The following is an 11,490-nucleotide window of genomic DNA, read 5'->3' as shown; positions in this document are numbered from 1 at the left end:
TAAAAGGCACTAATTTAGCAAGGCAGGTCTTTTCAGGAATAGTGACAGGGGGGTTTTGCGTGGAGACCATAGCGCAAATCTGACCTTTAAAGTCAGCATCAATAACTCCTGAGTGCACTAAGATTCCTTGATGGGCAACATCAGGTTTTCCCACCAGCATCGCACTGGATCCCTGGGCTAAGGGTCCATATGCATCCTGTTGCCATGAATATTTTTGCCTTTTCTTTTATACCCCTGTTATACCTTTTTTACAACTTCTGTATTCCTAGTGCTTTTTGCCTACATTCTTGGACTTGTTTGTTAAGCTAAGAGACTAAACATTTTAGAAGCTTTGTAGCTAGGGATCAGTGTGCCCCAGACCCCAAGGTCCTCTCCAGAACACATTCTGTAAACTAAGATAGAACCATCCAGGGGAAGGCTCCTTGGGGAGGGGGGCTCACTTGAGCCTCTCATTGGGGAATCTTTGATAGAGATGCTAATTAGTAAGTCCTATAATGTTATACCCGATCTTTTGGGGCATAATCGACTGGGTGCATTTCAATGCATATGACCTGGACGTGTGCACCTAAAGATCCTTAAAATAAATACCAAAGTAAAATCCATTTTCCCCTTCTAATCGCGCATGACTCTTGATTTTAAGACCAGGAAAAGGCATCAGTTTCTGGCGACCACGAAGGGACCCTAAAGACCTTGAAACTCGCAGTCTAGGGTTGGAACACATCTTGCTTTGCCCCTCTCTTTGCAGGAAAATTACAGAGGGGCCAGAGCCACTATCTAAGACTGTGACCAGGACTTTAGAACCCAGCACGGAAAGGCAGAAGCACGGAAAGAGGTGAGTGAAAATGGGATCAATATTACCCAGATTGTGCTAGCACTAGGGAAGGAAATCTCCAAGGGGGTTGGAAAGGTCAGTCCCAGTGCTAAACACACAAGGTCCAAATCAGATAAAGGGGGGGAGGAAGAACTTGCATCAGAAGCACCTCTGAGACAGGCTATGGGAAATCAAGGAGTCATTTATATAAAGACACCGTTTTCTCTCGGAGAATTACAGCAGTGGAAAAACTCAATTGAGAAGTACAGGGACAACCCAGAGAGAGTAGCTATGCGTGTAGAAATGGCCATAAAATCCCAAAACCCAGATTGGGGTGGTCTAAATGTTATGCTAGATGAATTATTGGATAAAACAGAGAGAGAAATGGTCAACAAAGCTGCTATATCTGCTACAGAAACTCAAATTGCAACTGGGAGTCTCCAAGGGTCACTTAATGATATCTATCCCCTAGCAAACCCTGGCTGGGATCCCAATGTCCCAGAACAGATGGAAAAGATGAAGCGATACCAGAAATGTGTGGTTGTTGAGTTAATAACATATTCTGTGTTAAATACTTTAAAAGGTAAACTGAGTCAAGACACTGTAGATGTGATCAAAGCTACAGGGATAAGTGAAACAAAGCGTTTTCTCCAACCTTTAAAATTTAAATTGGGAAAACACTGGGTCACTCACCAGTTTCTGTATATGCCAAATTCCCCAATGCCATTGTTAGGCAGAGATTTATTGGAAAAATTGGAAGCAGAAATTAAGTTTTACAAGGAGGGCGGAGTGAAAGTTATAATCCCAGAATCTAAAATTATCAAAGCAGCTGCTATACTTGTACAGGAATGCCATGGAAAAATTCCCAAAGAAGTTGAAGAAGCTGTCATTCAAATAGTGTGGGCCAATGATTCTCCTGGGAGATCAAAAAAAGCTGAACCTGTGAGTATCACAATCAAAGTAGGGGCTACACCACTAAGGCAAAGACAATATCCTCTGAAATTAGAAGCTCGCAAGGGATTAGTACCTGTGATTGAAAAGTTTCTCAAATTTGGGTTGGTAGTGGAATGTGAATCCAGATACAACACACCAATCTTGCCAGTAAAGAAAGCTGATAGTAAAAGCTACAAGTTGGTACAGGATTGGAGGGAAATTAATAAGATAACAGAGGACATACACCCAGTGGTAGCGAATCCTTACACACTTTTGGCAACACTAACAAATGAATTAGGGTGGTTCACTGTTTTAGATCTGAAGGATGCCTTTTTCTGCATTCCTGTGCATAAGAATAGCCAAGAACTCTTTGCTTTTGAGTGGGAGAATCCAGAAACAGGGAGAAAGACCCAGATCACCTGGACAACTTTACCACAAGGATTCAAAAACAGCCCAACCATATTTGGAAACCAGCTAGCAAAGGAGCTTGAGGACTGGAGGAAACAAGAACCAGGGGGAGAAGTTCTCCAGTATGTTGATGACATCTTGATAGCAGCCAAGACACAAGATGACTGCATCGAGCTCACTGTAAGTCTGTTGAACTTTTTAGGCCAAAGTGGGTATCAGGTCTCAAAAGAGAAGGCACAGGTTGCCAGGGAAACAGTAGTATACCTGGGCCTAGAAATTTTCCCTGAACATCGACAACTCAGCAGAGAGTGGAAGAAAGCCATCTGTCGACTTCCAGAGCCCCATACCATAAGGGAGATGCAGGCCTTCCTGGAAATGGTAGGTTGGTGTCGCCTGTGAATATCAAACTACAGTATACTGGTAAGACCTTTATATGAGGTCCTTAAAGCGGCTGAAAAAGGGACAATCATGTCGACAGAGAATGACAGGGCTGCATTTAAACAGCTGAAACATTCCTTGATGTCAACCCCAGCTCTGGGGCTGCCGGACTTGACTAAACCTTTTGAACTCTTTACACATGAGCGACTGAATGTTGCTCTGGGGGTACTGGCACAGCACCTTGGAGACCAGCGAAGAGCTGTGGCCTATTTTTCAAAACAACTAGACAATGTAGCCCAGGGTTGGCCAAGATGCTTGAAAGCTGTGGCAGCAACAGTCCTTCTGATACAGGAGGCCCGTAAATTCACCCTTGGGCAGCACATTGTCGTGTATGTACCCCATGCAGTGATAAATGTGCTGGAGCAAAAGGGGGGACACTGGCTCTCCCCTAGCAGGATGTTCAAATACCAATCTGTGTTGTTGGAACAGGATGATGTTACTCTAAAGACAACTTCTGTGGTAAACCCTGCAATGTTTTTATCATCCACATTACTTGACAGTGTGCCTGAGCATGATTGTTTGCAGACAATAGAAGAAACTTATTCCAGCAGACCAGACCTGAAAGATGTTCCTTTGAAGAATCCAGACTGGGAATTGTACACTGATAGGAGCAGCTTCATGAAAAATGGTAGGAGGATGACCAGTTACGCCGTAACCACCTCAGATAAAATCATTGAGGCAAAAGCCTTGCCTCCAGATGTATCATCGCAGAAAGCTAAACTCATTGCACTAATGAGAGCTCTAGAACTGAGCGAGGGGAGGAAGGTGAACATATGGACTGATTCCAAATATGCCTTCAGTGTCGTTCATGCCCACGGAGCTATTTGGAAGGAATGTAGCCTGCTGACTGCTCAAGGTAATGAGGTTAAGCATGCTAAACAAATTCTTGCACTTTTACAGAGCATTTGGAAGCCTACGGAAGTGGCTATCATGCATTGCAAGGGTCATCAAAAAGGGAAAACAGCCCCTGAACTGGGAAATCGTTTTGCTGACGAAACAGCCAGGGGGATTGCAGAAAAAGGCATTTTTGCAGTGGTACCACAGAAAGAGATAGATTTGTCATCATTTACCCCAAAATACGATCAGAGGGATCACAAATTAATTAAGTTCCTTAAGGCTAAAATCAAAGAAGGTAGGTGGGCTGTTACCCCGGTAGGACAAGTCGTAGTTCCACCCCTGATCCTTTGGGAAATAGCCCAACGAGAGCATGAAAGTACCCATTGGGGAACAGAAAATCTTTTAAAACATTTGAGGAAAGTAGTCAGAGGGAGAGGAATAACTGATATTGTACAATCTGTAACAAGCAAGTATGAAACCTGCTGTAAAAACAACCCTGACACAAGCAAGAGAGTTGTGCTAGGAGTGACAAAGACAGGAGATCTCCCGGGAGATTATTGGCAAATAGATTTTGCTGAGATGCCACGCAAAGAGGGATGCAGGTATATACTGGTACTGGTTGACACCTTCAGTGGATGGCCTGAGGCTTTCCCCTGTTGCACCAACACAGCAAAAGAAGTAGTGAAAGTGTTGCTCAATCATATAATACCAAGATTTGGGGATCCTTTAGGAATGTCATCAGATAGGGGACCACATTTTGTTGCAACAGTGGTTGGGGAAGTTAGCAGGATTTTAGGACTTACCTGGGACCTGCACACACCATACAGACCCCAGGCAAGTGGCAAAGTTGAATGCATGAACGGGACCCTCAAAACCCAGATTTGCAAGATTTGTCAAGAGACATCCATGACATGGGTTCAAGCCCTGCCTATAGCCTTGCTGAGAGTCCGCATACAGCCAAGGCGAAGGGACAACATCAGTCCCTATGAAATATTATATGGCAGGCCATACCAGGTTCCACATATCCCTGGGGGAAATTCATATGAGAAGTAAAAATTATTTGCAAAAATATTTAAAGGCTCTGAGTTCCACTTTGCAGAAGCTCCAGAGATTCATCGTGTTATCAAAACCAATAGGATTGGACACACCTGCTCATCTGTTCCAGCCTGGAGACTGGGTCTACATCAAGTGGTGGGACAGCGACCCCTTGCAAGCCAAGTGGAAGGGACCATTCCAAGTTTTGTTGACCACTTTTACTGCGGTCAAGGTTGCTGGCAAGGGCCCGTGGATTCACTACTCCAGGGTGAAGAAAGCTTCTGCTCCCGAAATCACCAAGAAGACAGAGACTGAGACAAATCACAAAGATGCGGTTTAAACTGTTTTTTACATGTTTGCTATTTGCCCAACTGGTAACCATGGTTCAGGGTTCACCCCATGATTTGCATAAGACTGTAGTCCAAAATGTGTCCAAAATTCTTAATAAGAGTGATTGCTAGATCTGTACTCAGTTACCACCCCTAGATGGGAGGGGTCACTGGCCATTGATTGGCATTTTAATGGAAGAGAACCGCACTGAAACATGAGAACCAATTAATAGCACCCATCTGCCCCCCATTACCCTGAGTGGCCTGGTAGAGTGTGCAAACTATAAGGTTCCTTGTGCAATTGTAAACACCACAGGAAAAGCCGTTCTTCCTTCATATTGTCATAAGACCCATTTCAGGGAAATAATAGACCCAAGAATTGCCGCAAAGATGAAATTGACAGGGTGGAGACTGGCTCAGCCGTTTGGGACGGGGTTGTATTGGATATGTGGTGATAAGGCCTGGAAAGTTATGCTCTTGAACAAAGACCAGGCTTGTGCCATTGGGGCTGTGGTCCCAAATATAACAATATTTGACCATCTTGAAAAACCAAATGAGAGGAGAAAAAGATCTCTTAATCCCTTCATTGAATGTCCCACACTTTTCCATAGCATAATCAGAGCCCTTGTACCCGCTTACGGAGTTGTTGAACTGGAGAGAGCAATTGTAAACATCTCGGCTGTCATTGAACGTATTGAGCAGCATACTGCAGATGCAATTTCAACCTTACAGGAGGAAGTTGACAGTCTTTCCCGTGCAGTTATGCAAAACAAGATAGCTCTCAATTTCATATTTGCTGCACAAGGAGGTGTATGTGCTATTGTCAATACCACCTGTTGTTCTTATGTGGACCAAACTGGAAAAATTAAGAAAGATTTGGATGAAATTTGTAAGGGAACTCAAATTCTACACGAAGTAGCTTCTAGAAATAGCACCTTAAATTTTGATCATATTTTTGATACCTTCAGATCATGGTTACCAAACTGGGCCTGGGTAAAAGAAATATTCATAATAGCTGTAATTGTAGTTATTATCTGTGTAATAGCCTGTGGAGCAGTTGGTTGTGTAAACCGGTTCTGCCGGTAAAGAATAGAGAAGAGTAAAGAAGGGGGGAAATGATGCCATAAATATTTTTGCCTTTTCTTTCATACCCTGTTATACCTTTTTTACAACTTCTTTATTCTTAGTGCTTTTTCCCTACATTCTTGGACTCGTTTGTCAAGCTAAGAGACTAAACATTTTAGAAGCTTTGTAGCTAGGGATCAGTGTGCCCCAGACCCCAAGGTCCTCTCCAGAACACATTCTGTAAACTAAGATAGAACCATCCAGGGGAAGGCTCCTTGGGGAGGGGGGCTCACTTGAGCCTCTCATTGGGGAATCTTTGATAGATATGCTAATTAGTAAAACCTATAATGTTATACCCCATCTTTTGGGATACATTCGGCAGGGTGCATTTCGATGCATATGACCTGGACGTGTGCACCTAAGGATCCTTAAAATAAATACCAAGGTAAAATCCCTTTTCCCCTTCTAACCATGCATGACTCTTGATTTTAAGACCAGGAAAAGGCATCACTACAAGATCACCGCTTCAACAGAACCACATCCACCACTTCAGGAGGACTGCAGCCACCATTTTATCGGACTGCTACCGCCACCCTGACTGACAGGGTGTCAGGTTGTATCCTGACTCTGTCAGTTTAAACCAGTGTTTTCTGCCTTTATTTTTTTAATTTCCCTATTAAATTGTTATTCTGACTTGGTGCCTCCCACTGGTTTGTTTTCAAACTAGTACAACACCATCTTTTTGTTTTCCTATGCTGAGGGTCTCTTTGATAGTAGCATGGTTGTTCTTGATGGGTTTTTTATTGATTGTGATCTGTATTCCATGTATCTTATCCTGTGACCTTCAGATGACCAGTAACAGTCTTAATGAGATAATGGCTTTACAGGTGCAGACTGTTTTAGCATTAGAATACATGAACCCTTTGCATAAAAACAAAAAAGGGGGAGATGTGGCAGACAAGAAAAGTTTTATAGACTATGTAAAGGGCCTGTATTCACTTTGTTCACTTTTGCTCTCTGACAATTCGCGAGCAGCACTTTGAGAAATGTACAGCTGACGTGAAGACAAAAAACAAGTTATGTAACCTTCGAGTGGACACCACATGAGCAGAAAGCTGATTGGTTAAGAGAACACGTGGACAACAACACAGGAGGTGGCATGCAGCCAATGTGTGTTTGTTTTGCTTCACAAGAATGCTAACAGGTATAATTTTAGCCAGAATATTTTTAGCACAATAGAAAAGCCTAGCATAGTAGTACAGTATATAAGGCCTGCATGATGGCAATAAACTTGATTCTCTTCGGAACAAGCAGGAAGTCCATGTCTTCATTGCTACAGACCAAAATTTCATTAGCCAAAGTAACTCCAGAACGAAGGATAATTGTATAATATTGGTCTTGTGTTCCTTTCATGAGATCCCAAGCAGTGTAAAATAACTAAATGCATACTTCTCAGAATTCAAAGGAAGCAACAAAAGCTGGCATCCTCTGATACAGGCTTAGAGACTGTTTAAGTGAACTAAGGTATAGCTGATACATTCAATTGTCTGTTTAAAAACAAAATGAGACTTAAAGGAGATCTGATCTTGTAGATAAATGTTTTGGTTTTGTTCCAGTTTGGCCAAATTTAGAAATATATCCTCTGAGAGAAGGCACAACCACCCCTCCCCCACCAGGTTCGGGAAAAGATAGATTTTCCTCGCAGGAAAGTGAAGGAGATAAAACTTTATTTACCAAACACACGGGAAAGGAAAATAATGCTAAATAATAAAATCTCTCGCTGTAGAGAAAAAACCTGGGAAAGTGTTAGAGTCCTCCCTTTGGTCTCCTCGGAGCTGGGGCTTGGGCCAGGGCCAGGCCCTCTGTGCCCGGTGGAAAGTCCTCCCGATGTGCTCTGTTGTTAAAGCAATCAAGCAGTCCAGTAGAAAAGGGAGAAAATCTGAAATTCCAGGGAAGGAAAAATTCAACTTTCCGACTCTCTCCAGAGAACAAAGCAGCTGAACCACTGGCCAAAAAACTGTCCTGGGCGCAGCAAGCCTGGTGCTTCCTCCCTCCCCTGCCGCAGCTGGAAACCAATTGCTATCTGTGTGTGACCTTGAACAAGCTGCAAACTGCTTTGAAAAAGTTTTGCTCAGTTTTTTCCTTCCCCCTCTCAGGCTCAGTTTAGAGGCATAGAAAGGCACAGGAATTAATTTCTGGGCATAGGCAGCGATATGGGATACACATCATAAGGTCACCCCAAGACAGGCTTTCTGCTTGGAAATTCCATTATAATTATGAAGTATTTTTCTCTATCTAAATCTATCTGTAGCACACTGTAATTAGCAAGGAAAAATCTTTTTTTCATCAGACATGTCCTGAGTCATAATCATTGCACAGATTACAAATGCAAATTGACCCTAGTTGCTGAATACCTACATGTATTCTGAGTTCCTTATTGGCTTGGTTTACTTTCTGTATTTATCCTGCAATAACTCTGTCAGTCTGTAAGTTCCAAATGTCACCTCAGTGGGCCTAAAACCAATGGTCAACTTATTATTTGAAGGAAGGACAAATTACCTGATGGTACCCAAAAGATGTTTAAGAAGATCATAGCTGTATGACATCTTCTGTGATTTTGTATGTTTCAGTGTATTTAGCAATACTTGGCAGTCCTGTGATCTACAGAAGAAAACTAAGTTTCTTCAGTTTGGTCTGTCTCTACTTAGGATCCTGATGCTGTGGATCAACAGGATCAGGAAGAAGCAAACATGCCCAAAGCAGGGTAACTGTATGGATCTCCCATATGGATCTCATATCCCACACAACGATCAGTGATCCCTCTTTCTACAGGAATGATGCAGTTGGACAAGGAATTTGGCAGGCAGTTTTAGCCTTTCCAGTACTGCACACTGAGTCAACATATAACTACAGTGATTAAAGATCAGAACCAATTAATAAGAAGAAAGTTAAACAATACCCTAATTTTGCTGTATTCAGACAGTTCTCTTTATATTAACAAATCAGGTCTCAAAGAGGGTGTAACTGTAATCATATCTTCTGAAGTATACATACAATTCCCTTTAAAGTCTTTATACCAAATAATTCTTCTTAGGAGATGTGGAGGAAAATTATTCATCAGCTAAATCCAACACAGTTTATTCTAGGTGACTGTGAGTCAGAGACTGAAATATTATATTTTATGACTTAAACATTTACTTAAAGGACTTTTTAAAACTGTATTACAAAAGCTGAAGAGAACACTACCACACCCTGAATGGGGCCCTGACTGAGGCCTGACACTGCTCGCTGATGAAGATAAGATAAAGTAACAACTCAGGGCTGGGGACACTCACTGAGCACAGGCTTAACACCTCCAAGATGAGGACCACAGCCTCAGGGCTATCAGCTGCCAGGCTCGAACAGAACCTCGCACCAAGGGGTGGAGGGAGGAGAGGCTCTGGGTATCTTGGAAAAGCCTCTGGTCAGAGCTGCAGTGACTGCCCATCCTCCAACTGTGCAGAGGAGCCCAGCTGAGGGGTCCTCACAGGGGGGGGAAGCTTATCCACAGCAGAAGGGGGTGACATGGCCTATCACAGGGCCCCCCCTCAAGGGGTCCCCCGACCCTGCACCAGAGCAGCAGAGATGATGCAACAGACCCTCAGTGTTGCAAGGGACAGTGTGTCAAGCTGGCCCCTGTAAGAAAGACACGTGGGCGTTCCCACCTGGCCCAAAGTGTATATTAATCCACGGAGTTCTGCACTCTTCGGCGTGTGGTGGCGTGGCCGCGGCGGCGATGGGGGACCCTCACCACCAGCAGACCAGATGGAGGGGAGCAACGAGACGTCTTTGGGACCCTCGGATGGGTGATATGCTTCCATCTAACCCCTGTCACGTTTCCCTGTTCCCCCACCCCCCCCCCCCCACACACTTCTTTTCTTTCTCTCTTTCTTTTCTCTTCCCTTATCTTTGCCTCTTTTACTATCAAATAAAATACATCCATTTTTTGGCAACATCTAACGTCGTTTGGTTTTAATCTCGTTTCTGGGGATATTTTGAACCTTCCAGGTTCTTTCCGGTTTATGCTCAGAGACTTAGCTTGCTTTGCTTTCCTGGGTCTAAACCGGATTGTAACACTGTGGAGATACAGCTAGAAAGCAGAAGTGAGAGCACTGTTAAACTCATGTCAGAAGTAGACACGCTAACACTGCTAGGCCACAAACCGTGGCAGGCAGTACGGCCTATAATGAAATAGTCAGCATAAAAGAAAGGCATGCTTGGTATGTACCTGTGATAGTGCTCGCTTCTAGTTTTGCAATATTATTAAGAAACATAGATATGGTTGTTACAGTGATTGCTGCTTATATAAGAATTTATTTTTAGTAACTGCTGAAAAGGTATAAATACTCAGCTCTGTATCAATAAAATCGGCTTATTGCACCCAAGCAATCTGCCCCGTCTCTTTCATCACCGACCGTCTCGTGACAACTGATGCCGCCGTGTGAGGACTGGGCTTTCTCCTACGTGACAGTCGGCGATGCCCTGCAGAACTTCAATAACTTCCTCAAAGGTTAAGCCGCAGCAGAAGTGGGAGCCTTTGGAACTGTGGATAAGCCGCGGAAAGAAGTGGGAGCCACACTGGCAGGCAACTGATCCTCTGAAAAAGAGGTGTGTCGCTGCAGGGAACTATGGGCCAGGGTCAGGGGATGACCACCCTAGAAAGAGACATACTTGCGCTTATGTCAAAGCTGCTAGACAAGCAAGGCAAATCTTTGCCTGCGCACGATTTAAAAACTATACTCCGATGGACTGCTTCTAAACTGGAAGGAGTAACTCAGTCCACAATTTTTACGGTAGATTTATGGGATAAAGTAGGAGTGGAACTTTGGAATGCTGCGGCTAATGGTGATAAAAATGCTGCACAAATTATTTCCTCCTGGAAAGTAATTTTTGAAGCTTTAAAAGCTCAAGAAAAATCTCTTGCTAAAGATAACAGGGATGCCCCTTGCTCCCCCTCCGCAGAAGCAGAGCCTCAGAACTCTTTACAATTTGAAGAGACTGTGCCTCCTTCACCAAAGGCTTCAGCCCCCCTTGCAACAGAAAGGGAGAAGGGCTCCTCAAGATCTATAAAAGCATTTACCGCTGGCTACGGTCCAGTTGATAGCAGCGAGGATGAAGGAGAGGATGCCTTTGACCCCGGATCTATTGATCCTGAAAAAGAGCCAGATTTATTTCCCCCTGACCCTCACAAGACCTGGGTCTGCTTGAAATAACAAGCATTAAAAGAAGGGGACTTAGACTTTGCAGACAAAATTGTGGCACCGGTCTTGTATATGGGACCAAGAAAACGGAATGCCCATTGGGAACAGATATCTTTCTCAGAGATCAAAGAGCTTCGGCGGGCAGCCACAGAGCACGGTATCAGTTCACCGTATTTTGTGACCCTGTTAGATTCCGTGCTTGCAGCTCATATTATGACACCATATGATTTAAAAACACTGGGACGGCTGCTGCTATCTCCCGCTCAAAATGCTTTATGGGAAAAGGAGTGGGAAAAAGGTCTACAGGATCTGCTCCTAACTTATGTGGGTCATGCTAATCAGACCCTGGCGGCCCTCACAATTAGACAGCTTATGGGAACGGGACCATATATTG

This window comes from Corvus hawaiiensis, chromosome W, assembly GCF_020740725.1.
Source record: "Corvus hawaiiensis isolate bCorHaw1 chromosome W, bCorHaw1.pri.cur, whole genome shotgun sequence".
In the NCBI taxonomy this organism is placed as follows: domain Eukaryota; kingdom Metazoa; phylum Chordata; class Aves; order Passeriformes; family Corvidae; genus Corvus; species Corvus hawaiiensis.
Note: the sequence above shows the minus strand (reverse complement) of the source record.